Here is a 12,551-nt window from a genome sequence, read left to right on the forward strand (position 1 = left end):
CCTTGATGAAGGAACATTGTCCTATATTGGAAGAGGAAGAGGTTTTTAATGGGCATTTAAGCAATTACTCTTCTTCTAGCTCTTAAAGAGTTGAGAAGAAGGCAAGCCTCGCGCCGTCGTCGTCGCTCGCTCGCTCGGCTCGGCTTTGGCTTCGTATCCAAGTAGCAGTGATGATTGAGAAGTTGCCTCCTTTGTGGAAGGACTTCAAAAACTACTTGAAACACAAACGCAAGGAGATGTCCTTGAAGATCTCATTGTTCGGTTGAGAATCGAAGAGGACAATAAAGCTGCTGAAAAAAGAGGCCGTGGAAACTCAACAATAATGGGAGTAAACATTGTTGAGGATACTTCTCAAAATAAGAGAAAGAGGAAGCAGGCTTCTGGACCGAAAAGCAACCCAAGCAAGAAGCGGTTCAACGGAAATTGCTACAACTGTGGGAAAGCTGGGCACAAATCTACGGAGTGCCATGATCCGAAGAAAGACAAGAAGAAGGGTCAAGCAAACATGGTTGAAAAGCACGAAGATGTTGATGACTTGTGTGCTATGCTTTCTGAATGCAACCTGGTGGGCAATCCTAAGGAGTGGTGGATTGATTATGGAGTCACTCGTCATGTTTGTGCTGTTAGAGAAGCTTTTGCAACATATGCTCCTGTTGGACCAGAAGAGACGCTTTCTATGGGAAATGCTGCAACCGCCAAGATTGAAGGATGTGGGAAGATCTTTCTGAAGATGACTTCTGGCAAGGTGGTGACTTTGAATAACGTCCTTCATGTTCCCGAGATTAGGAAGAATTTAGTCTCTGCTGGACTTCTTGTTAAAAATGGTTTTAAGTGTATTTTTATTTCCGATAAGGTGGTAATAACTAAGAACGAAATGTTTGTAGGAAAAGGTTACCTCGCCTTTTCAAGCTGAATTTAATGGTTGTTGAGAAGAATAATAAAATTTCAGCTTCGTCTTACTTACTTGAGTCAAATGAATTATGGCATATACGTTTGGGTCATGTCAATTATAAAACCTTGCGGAAAATGATTAACTCTGAAGTATTGCCTAAGTTTGAATGCGATAAATCAAAATGTCAAATATGTGTGAAATTTAAGTATGTTAAACATCCTTATAAGTCAGTTGAAAGGAATTCAGATCCTTTAGACTTAATTCACACAGATATTTGCGATATGAAGTCAATACCATCTCATGATGGAAAGAAGTATTTCATAACTTTTATTGACGACAGTACTCGATATTGCTATGTTTACTTACTTAATAGTAAAGATGAAGCAATAGACGCATTCAAGCAATACAAAAATGAAGTTGAAACGCAACTTAACAAGAAAATCAAAATGATACGAAGTGAAAGGAGTGGTGAATATGAATCTCCTTTTGAACAAATATGTTTAGAATATGGAATTATTCATTAAACAACGGCCCCTTACACTCCCCAATCCAATGGGATTACGGAAAGAAAGAATCGTTCATTAATGGAGATTATGAACGCATTGTTGATAAGTTTTGGTTTGCCACAGAACTTGTGGGGGAAAGCCATTCTTACGGCTAACCAAATACTAAATCGAGTACCCCATAGCAAAACACAATCCATTCCATATGAAAAATGGAAAGGAAGAAAACCCAACTTGAATTATTTTAAAGTGTGGGGGTGTTTGGCAAAAGTCCAAGTTCCTAAACCCAAAAGGGTAAAAATAGGATCGAAAACCGTTGATTGTGTTTTCATAGGATATGCGACCAATAGTAAAGCATATCAATTTCTGGTTCATAAATCAGAAAATCCTGACATTCATAGCAATACGGTTATAGAATCAGATAATGCTGAGTTCTTTGAAAATATTTATCCGTATAAAAAGGAATATGAGTCGATTGGTGAAGGATCTAAATGACCTCGGGAAGAAACAAAAGAAAGTACATTTAATCAGGAGGATCCAAGACGTAGTAAACATAAAAGAACGTCTACTTCATTTGGACTAGATTTTGTGACTTTCTTATTGGAGAATATGCCTCAAACAGTTAAAGAAGCTATGTCTTCTTCGGAATCATTGTTTTGGAAAGAGGCAGTCAATAGTGAAATAGAATCCATATTGAACAATCATACATGAGAATTGGTTGATCTTCCTCCTGGAAATAAACCGTTGGGTTCTAAATTGATCTTTAAGAGGATAATGAAAGATGATGGCACTATTGACAAATATATGGCAAGACTTGTAGTCAAAGGGTATAGACAACGAGAAGGTCTTGACTACTTTGATACATACTCTCCAGTTACAAGAATTACGTCCATACGGATGTTAGTAGCATTAGCTGCAGTGTATGGTCTTGAAATTTATCAAATGGATGTTAAGACAACCTTCTTAAATGGAGAGTTGGAGGAAGAAATCTACATGGAATAACCTGAAGGGTTTGTGGTTCCAGGTAAAGAAAAGAAGGTATGTAGACTTGTTAAGTCCCTTTACGGACTAAAACAAGCACCCAAATAATGGCATGCGAAATTTGACCAAACAATGTTGTCTAATGGTTTTAAAATAAATGAATGTGATAAATGTGTGTACATTAAAAATGTTTCAAATCACATAGTCATTGTTTGCTTATATGTGGACGATATGCTGATAATGATAATGACATTGCCAACATAAATGTTACTAAGCGTATGCTAACTAGCAAGTTTGATATGACAGACTTGGGAGTTGCTGATTTAATTCTGGGAATTAAGATCCATAAGACTCCTCAAGGTCTGGCATTGTCACAATCTCATTATATTAAGACAGTACTTGAAAAATTCAAGCACTTAGGGTTTAAAGTTGCAAAGACTCCAATTGACGTGAATCTTGCATTATCAAAGAACAAAGGCCAAAGCACATCACAATTGGATTATGCTCGTGTGTTGGAATGCTTAATGTACATCATGAATTGTACACGACCAGATATAGCTTGTGATATAAGTAAATTGAGTCGATACACGAAAAATCCAGGTCAATCTCATTGGATGGCAATGAAACGAGTTTTGGGATATTTAGAACATACCCAGGGCTTTGCTTTGCACTACGGTAAATATCCTGCAATGATTGAGGGATACTATGATGAAAATTGGATCACCGGTTCAACTGATTCTAAGTCCACAAGTGGATATGTATTCACTATTGGTGGAGGAGCGGTATCTTTGAAGTCATCCAAATAAACTTGTATTTCCCGCTCTGTAATGGAGGCTGAATTCATAGCCTTAGATAAAGCCGGTGAAGAAGCTGAATGGCTCCGGAATTTCTTGGAAGACATTCCATTGTGGCCCAAACCGTTGGCACCAATGTGCATACATTGCGATAGTCAAGCGGCAATTGGAAGGGCTGGGAGCGTTATGTATAACGGTAAATCTCATCATATACGACGAAGACATAAAACCGTTAGGCAATTACTCTCTAGAGGAATTATCACGATTGACTATGTAAAGCCAAGCGATAATGTGTCGGATCCACTTACAAAAGGCCTAACTAGAGAGGTAGTTGAGAAATCATCAAGGGGAATGGGACTATGGCCGAGACAAGTCATTGTGGCGGTAACTCTACCTAGAAGATTGGAGATCCTAAGATCTAGGTTCAAGGAGATCAAACAAAGTCATTAATGACGTTCAACATTGTCAACTAAAGTTTTGGTCCATTCTCGAGATGAGACAATGTTCAGTACCAAGGATAAAGCATTAAGGCTTTTTAATGATTTCTAAATTTGATACGGGGTATATCAAATACTGTATCTATGGGATGACACGTTTAGGAATCACCTATGTAAGTGTGAAGTGTTAGCCGCTTCAAGGAGAACTTTGTAAGGCCAGTTCTCTATGCACTTATGAAACCAGGCGGTGTTCATGGCTGAAACGAACACAACAATGAGAACCAAAGACGGTTAAGGGTTGGTTGTGTGACTTATGGTTGTCTAGGTATACACCAAAGTTTGACGGTTCAGATATCAAATCTACCGATTGACCGAGTATATCCGACATAAGTTCACTACGGAAAGTTCAAAGGGAAACCTACTTATCCAGATGCAATTAATCCTTGCTTGCGAATCACACAGTTTTTCATGCATATTTCGGTGATATAGCCATTCCCCATTCATGTGGGGGATTGTTGGGATTTTAAGTATATTAAATGCTTAAAAGGGGGTGGATGGGAAATAGAGGGAAATGAAATTTTTAAGTGAAATTTTAAGTCCCCCCCCCCTCCTGATGAAGGAACATTGTCCCATATTGGAAGAGGGAGAGGTTTTTAATGGGTATATAAGCAATTGTTCTTCTTCTAGCTCTTAAAGAGTTGAGAAGAAGGCATGCCTCGCGCCGTCGTCGCCATCGCTCGCTTGGCTCGGCTTCGGCTTTGACTTCGGATTCAAATCCGGATTCGGATTTGGATTCGGATTCGGATTCGGATTTGGTCAAATGATCGATTGATTGATTGATTAATTTTTTGGACAAAATTTGTTGTAAATATCCATTTATGTTATGGTTTTTATGCTGTAGCCGTTTTGCATAAACAGCCATTCTGAAGAGTTGCACCTCTTCAGATTTCAGCCCAACATTGGCTATAAATACAAGTCCATTCGCTCAGATTTCCATACGATTTTCTGAGTTTCTCCTCCTTTTGCATTGTTTTAACTTCAAAGAAAGCAACAGTAAGTATGATTTGCTACCGAACTTTGTGTTCGCTGAAACACTGGGGTTTGAAGTACCACTACACCAGTGTGTAATTCGTTCTATCCTGGGAGGAAATAATCCATAGCCTTGGGTACTAGGAGGGGATTAAATTCCTTAAGGAAACACTGTGAATTCACTGGGCTCGGATTAACTTCTGTTTCGTTTATGTTTTTGTTTATGTTATTTTATTTTTTCCAGAATTATTTACAAATACAGTATACTAACAGAATTGCAGAGAGAAAAGAGAGAGAATTCTTCTTGATTCTGATATGAATTACAATGAAATATATTTATAGGGAAAAGTGGCTTATCCACCAAATAACAAACCCTAAGATCTCTCTAAAATATAGACATTCATCATAAATAAAATTCTATTTATAACACCCCCCCTTGAATGTCTATCCAACAGATAATGTGCCTCGTTAAAACCTTGACTAAAGTAAAATCTAGTGAAAAAAAATTCTAGTGAAGGAAAAAGAGTACACATGTTTAGAAATACGCCTTTTTGGTTGCCTCGTTAAAAAAATTGCAAGGAAAATCCAGTGGGACAAAACCTTGTAAGGGAAAAAGAGTACAACACGTATTAACTCCCCCTGATGAAAGCATCAATTCATATCCTTGAGCTTTCGCATCCCAATCTTATACACTAATTTCTTGAAGGTTGATGTCGGTAGAGATTTGGTGAACAAATCAGCCATATTATCACTTGAACGAATTTGTTGCACATTGATATCACCATTTTTTTGAAGATCATGTGTGAAAAATAACTTTGGTGAAATGTGCAACGTCCTATCTCCTTTTATGAATCTTCCCTTCAATTGGGCTATACATGCTGCATTGTCTTCATACAAAATCGTGGGTAGTTTGTCACACTTCAAACCATATTTGTCTTGAATAAGATGTATTATAAACCTCAACCATATACATTCAATACTTGCTTCATGAAAAGCAATTATCTCAGCATGAAGTAGCCACGATTGATTACTTAGTCGATCGCCAAGATATCATAGTACTTTCACATGTAAGCACATAGCTTGTTTGAGATCAAGCCTTGTGTGGCTCGGATAAATACCATAACCAACAAGATCGGGACTGTAATTATCGCCATAAAATAAGCCCATATCGGTAGTCCCTTTTAGATATCGCAATATGTGTTTGATTCCATTCCAATGTCTCTTTGTATGAGCAGAGCTATATCTTGCTAAGACATAACTGAAAAAGTTATGTCAGACGTTGTAGTGTTGGAAAGATACATTAGTGCACCAATTGCACTAAGATATGGTACCTCAGGACCAAGAAGCTCATCATTCTTTTCTTGAGGTCGGAATGGATCCTTATTCACATCAAGTGATCGAACAACCATCGGAGTACTTAATGGATGTGCTCTATCCATGTAAAACCGCTTCAATACCTTTTCTATGTAGGTAGATTGATGAACAAAATTCTGTTTTCCAAATGTTCAATTTGCAAACGTGGACATAATTTTCTCTTGCCGAGATGTTTCATCTCGAATTCCTTCTTTAAATAATCAATTGCCTTTTCGAGTTTTATAGGAGTTCCAATAAGGAATGTCAGCAACATATATGGCAAGTACAACAAATTCTGATGATGTTTTCTTTATAAAAACACGTGGGCAAATGGCATTGTTTATATAACCTTCCTTTAATAAATACTCACTAAGACGATTATACCGCATTCGTCCTGATTGCTTTAGACCATACAAAGATCTTTGCAATGTGATTGAAAATATTTCTCGGGACTCTAAATTATGTGCGTTCAAGTGAGCCAAAAACGTAGGCGGTAACCACATCCATTAAATGCGTGTTAAGCTTTTCATGGACAGCAAAGCTAATGAGATAACGAAATGTCATAGCATTCATACCGGGTGAATATGTCTCTTTATGATCGACACCAAGCCTTTGTGAAAATCCTTGTGCAACAAGGCATGCCTTGTATCTTTTTACCTCATTTTTCTCATTTCTCTTACGTACAAAGACCCATTTATAGCCAACAGGCTTCACTCCATTAGGTGTTTGTACTACAGGCCAAAAAACTTCACATTTCGCAAGTGAATCCAACTCAAATTGGATCGCTTCTTGCCATTTTGGCCAATCACGTCTTTGCCGACATTCTCCAACAGATTGATGTTCAAGATCCTCACTATCTTGCATAATGCCAAATGCAACATTAAATGCAAAGACATAATCCACCACTATATCCAATCGATTCAAATCTGTCTCAATATCGATTGGGTTTACTAATAGTTCCTTATTTTCTTGAATCTCGGGCTTAGTGATTTCCTCATGAATCTCAGGATTGGTTATATCGGGGATTTCTCATGAGGCTCTTTCGTAGTGTCATCTTGATCATTTGTTTTTGCCTTTCTAGGATTTCGATCCTTAGAACCCAATGGTCTGCCACGTTTTAGGCGTGCTTATGACTCATTAGCTATGACACTATCAGATTGACCAACGGGGACATCAATACGGATTGAAACATTCTCTGCAGGGATATGTGATTTTGTTATCCTTTTCAAATCCGTAAATACATATCGCATTTGATTTGCTATTTTCTGCAAATGGATAATCTTTTGCACCTCTTTTTCACAAATAGAGGCATGTGGATCAAGATGAGACAATGATGGATTTTTCCATAAATTTCCCGTTTGGTTTCACCAATTTCTCCCCCTAATTTTGGGAAAAGTATCTCATCGAATCGACAGTCTGCAAATCAAGCAGTGAACAAATCGCCCCTTAATGTTTTGAGGTAGAGAATAATGGAGGGCGATTCAAACCCAACATATATTCCTAACCTTCTTTGGGGACCCATTTTGGTGTGATATGGCGGTGCTACAGGCACATATATTGCGTTCCCAAAAATTCTTAAATAAGATATATTAGGTTCATGACCCAAAACTAATTGCAATAGGAAATATTTATGATAATTTGTCAGTCTGAGACGAACTAGCATTGCTGCATGCAAAATGGCATGACCCTAAACAGAAGTGGGTAACCTTATTTTCATGAGTAACGGTCTTGCTATCAATTGCAGACATTTAATCAAAGACTCTGAAAGGCCATTTCGAGTGTGAACATGAGCAACGAGATGTTCCATTTTTATCCCAATTGATAAGCAATAATCTGTAACGACCCAACCGGTCGTTTTGAGCTTTTGCACTTTGTTCATCAGTTCTCAGGCATGACTTGCCCTGCGTGATGTATTACGACTTATGTAAATCGTTGGTTTTGGTTTTCAGGGTAATTGGAATGAATTTGGAAGAACAGTTCTCAGTTTGAAGCTTGAAATTTGAAAGGTTTGACCAAGATTTGACTTGTTTGTGCTGACCTTGAATTGGAATTTTCATGATTTGGTTAGCTCCGTTAGGTGATTTGGGACTTAGGAGTGTGATCGTAATGCATTTTGGAGGTCCGTGGAAGGTATAGGCTTGAATTGGCGAAATTAAAATCTCGGCGTTTTCCGGTTGATAGGGGAGATTTTGATTTAAGGGTCGGAATGAAATTCTAGAAGTTGCAGTAGTTCTGTTGTGTCATTTGGGACGTGTGTGCAAAATTTCAGGTCATTCGGACGTGGTTTGGTCGGGTTTTTGATCAAAAGCGTAATCTAGAAGATTTTGGGATTCTTAGGCTTGAATCTGATACAAATTTGCTATTCTGATGTTGTTTTGAGTGTTCTGAAGATTGGAGCAAGTTTGAATAAGGTATTGGGATATGTTCGTGCCTTTGGTTGAGGTCCCGGGGGCCTCGGGTGAGTTTCGGGTAGTCAATCGGACCATTTTGGAGTTTCAGAAGTTGCAGATTTTGAAGTTCAGCTGTTGCAGAGATTTAAGTCTTCGCGATCGCGTAGGTTGTATCGCGATCGCGCAGAAGTAATTGAGGAAGGCCAGATCTAAGCCTTCGCGTTCGCATGAGGGGCTTCGCGTTCGCGGAAGGCTGGGGTTCAGTGCATCGCGTTCGCGAGAGGGCACTCGCGATCGCGTAGAGTAAATTGGTCTGAGGGGCCCAGGGCCTTTTTGTTCATCACGTTCGCATAAGTGAGTACGCGTTCGCGTAGGTGTGGGAAGCTGAAGCATCGCGTTCGCAGGGTATGTGTCGCGTTCGCGTAGTGTATTTTTGGGATCTTGAGGATTTATTCTTCGCGACCGCGAGGCTATTGCCGTGATCACGATGAAGGAATAGCAGAACTGGACAGAATGTTTTAAGTCATTTCACTCGTGATTTTGGTTTGAGAGATTTTTGAAGGAGATTGAAGAGGGATTCAAGGGGAGGCGATTGGAGGTAAGAATTTCGGACCTAAAACTTGATTCTATTGTGAAATCTATCTAGAAACTTCATGGAAACTTGAACAAAAATGGAAGAACTAGGGTTTGGAATTTTGGATTTTTGATTTGGGATTTGAGGGGTCATTTGGACTCCGATTTTGGTGTTCGTTATATGCATAGACTCATGGGGAGTCAAGGAACCCGTTGATGTGAAAATTTTTGAGTTTCGAGAAGTGGGCCCGGGGCTCGGGTTTTGCTAATTTCAGGATTTTTGGTATTTTCCGATTGTTTTCGCTTGGGTTTTGTTCCCTTGGCATATTGTGACGTATTCGTTCTGATTTTGGGTAGATTCGACGCGCGTGGAGGCCGATTGGAGGGGCAAACGCGTCGCGAGCTAGAGATTTAGCCGGTTCGAGGTAAGTAATGATTGTAAATACCATCGTGAGGGTTTGAAACCCCGGATTACACATCGTTGTGCTATGTTGAGGTGACTTATATGCTAGATGACGAGCGTGGGGTAGAGCACCGCTGGGGATTGTGACTTAGTCCATCCCGAATGATTATTTTAATGTGTATTTGATAGCTAATTGTTAGATATTATTATATTTTGGGATGTATGCCATGTTTGGGGCCTTGTGCCGACTTGTTGAGACCCTTAGGTGCATTTTTACTATTTTTCCTCACTCTATTGTTTGAAAGCATATCCTCAGTCATGTTTTACCTGCTATTGCTTAAATCTGGCCTTATCACTATATTCTTAAAAATGTGAAAACTGTTTGGGCTGAGTTTCCTGTTTTACTGATGGTCCGAGTGATCGTGAGTTGATGACTGAGATAGACCGAGGGTCTGATTGTGAGGTTGATGACTGACATAGACTGTTAGCCTGATGGTGAGGTTAATGAGTGAAAGAGGCCGAGGGCCTGACTGTGAGGGGCGCCGATTATGGTTTTTTAGCTCTTTTATTAAAAATGGTATTGAACCCCTACTGAAACTGTTGGAAGATATTTTTAAATGATTTTTACCAAAAGCTGGATTTTAAATGAGACGATTGACTCGTATTACGATTCGGAAGCCTGATGTGCTTATTGAGTTTAACATAAGTGTGGATTCATTGTCTCCTACTGCTCAGACTTTATTTTTGCTCTTATTACTTACTGGGTTGGAGTACTCACATTACTCCCTGCACCTCGTGTGCAGACAGGTATTTCTGAGCTTGGTGGCCGTTTCATTGGAGTTAGCAAGGTAGTTGCCTGACGATCGTGGCCCTGCTTTCTCCCTCTTTATTCTTCCTTATGTATAAATTGTGACTTCTTCCGATCAAGTTGGTCTTGATGTAGTTAGACAGTTGTAATAGATGCTCATGACTAGTGACACCCGATGTCGGGCTTGTAGGTTATTTCTGCACTGTTCGTTAGACTTATATTATGAATCATTTATTTAATTAAAGGCTTAAAAATGACTCTTAATGATTGAAGGGTTAATATGGGTGTTGTGTCGGCTGGCCTTGTCTTCTCGAGAGGCGCCATCAGGACCGGGTCGGTTTGGGGTCGTGAGAAGTTGGTATCAGAGCCTAGGTTACATAGGTCTCACGAGTCATGAGCAGGTTTAGTAGAGTCTCGCGGATCGGTACGGAGACGTGTGTATTTATCCTCGAGAGGCTGCAAAACCTTTAGGAAAACTTCATATTCTTGAATTCTTATCGTGCGTCCTTTGATTTAGCTTGAAAAGTAACTCTTGAAATTCCTTCCACGCGTTCGTATGCGCGCATGAGCGCTTAGTATCAGATGTGCATCGATGGCTTGTGATTTCCCTGATCGAGGGGCGAGATGTGATCTCTGTGAGTTGATGTTGGGCCAGTCTGGAGGACTTGAGGCCGGATTTTTGCCTATAGCTTGAGCACCGAGGTGCTGATTGTGTGAGCAAGTGTTTTTGAACTTATATGTTCGGTAGTGTCCATATTAGTGGGAGTGACGGCTGGATGATTATGTGAAGAGTATGTTAGTACTGCGAGATGTATCCATATAATTTGGAAGCGATGAGAAGGGTCTGCTTGAGGATAGAAGGACTATTAGGCGCTTGAATTCCATCTTGATTCGAGGTATAGCCCTGAGTTATGGGCATGTGAAGAATCATTTCACGCTTCCCATATTGGGAGCGAAGTAAATTTCATGTTGCGGTATGAGTTCAGACTCAGGAAGACTAAGTGACTACATAATGTTTATGATGGTGGAAGCTATACAAAAATGTTAGTTTGAGGCAAGGCAGGTGGGGTTATCTCCTGCAGAGTGTGCTGAAGTTGTGTGATCCTTATGTTGTCTGTTGGGAGATCTCATTTACAAGTGTAATATATGTGTTGAAATTTAAATTTGGGTCACATAAGAGAGTGGGGTTCAACTGTTACGAGGGTGAATGCGAGATTTGTATAAGATTTAAAGTACTAGATGGTCTGTGCTTTACGAGCTTATGAAGGATTGAGTTTAATCTCACTATGGTATTACGGCAGCAATAAAGTATATGCGTTATTAGTTATTGTGTTTCTTTTGATCTATGGCTTCGGGCCAAGTGGGGGAGTCTGCTATTGATTAGGTGATTGCACGGTTATATGCCATGTTAGTTCTAGTTTGAGGCGTACTGGTGAATCAGTTATGGCTTATGAAGATTGAGACTGAGGATGTCTCGGGTAAAGAAAAATTTTGACAAAGGGTATGTCATGCATCATAGGTGTAAGGGAATCTCAGAATGTCTTGAGTTGTTATTGGTAAAAGATGCTCGGTGCATAGAGCAGGAAGTTGCTTGGTTGTTTTGGGATGAGGTTGCATTCTGTAGTGTCTGGAGTACTAATGAGGTACAGGTTGTTCGGTTCTTTTGATCGGGCTAATTGCGGTTTGAGTAGAGTGGATGACTTGCGAGAATGGTTCTATGTGTTCAAGATTCTACATATAACAATTGGGTATTTTAAAGTTGCATATGTGGTTAGAAACTGAGTTTTCATTGGAAGATGCCAAGACTTGTGGTACTTTCTATAAATTGTGGGATTCTATGTATCAGTATCAGTAAGGTAAAGGCAACGGATTTAGATTCGTAGGAAGTCTCTTCAGAGTAAAGTATTTTTAAGGTGGTGCTTTTAAGGATATTTAAGAGAGTATTCAGCGGCTTATGAGTCTTAGACGGTGTGGTTTGTGCTTGGGTCTCGTGTGGTAAGTCTGGGTTGGGAAATTGTGATGTTATAGCAAAAAGGAGTATCAGGTTGAAGGTAAGTCAGAAGGGAACTCGGATAGATGGGATAGCTTGGTAGTGGCCGGATCGGTATGGTAAGGATATGGGTAGTTCTTTGGATGTCTATGAGGTAATGAGTTTATACAGGGGTTTAGCTACAATGCTCTTGGGTTTTAGTGGCCTGCATAGCTTGGTTGAGTTAGAAGGATTCAGTCCTGACGGTTTAGTTTGTGCAAATGAAATTCGGAGAGTTCTTGATGGCTTTCTGCCACGGTTAGAGATGTATATTTTCTATGAGCACGAAGAGCATGGGATGTATAGTGTTTTTTTTCTAGATGGGATCAATGGGAAGTTTTGGTTAGTGGAGTACATAG

This window comes from Nicotiana attenuata, unplaced genomic scaffold (assembly GCF_001879085.1).
Source record: "Nicotiana attenuata strain UT unplaced genomic scaffold, NIATTr2, whole genome shotgun sequence".
Lineage (NCBI taxonomy): Eukaryota > Viridiplantae > Streptophyta > Magnoliopsida > Solanales > Solanaceae > Nicotiana > Nicotiana attenuata.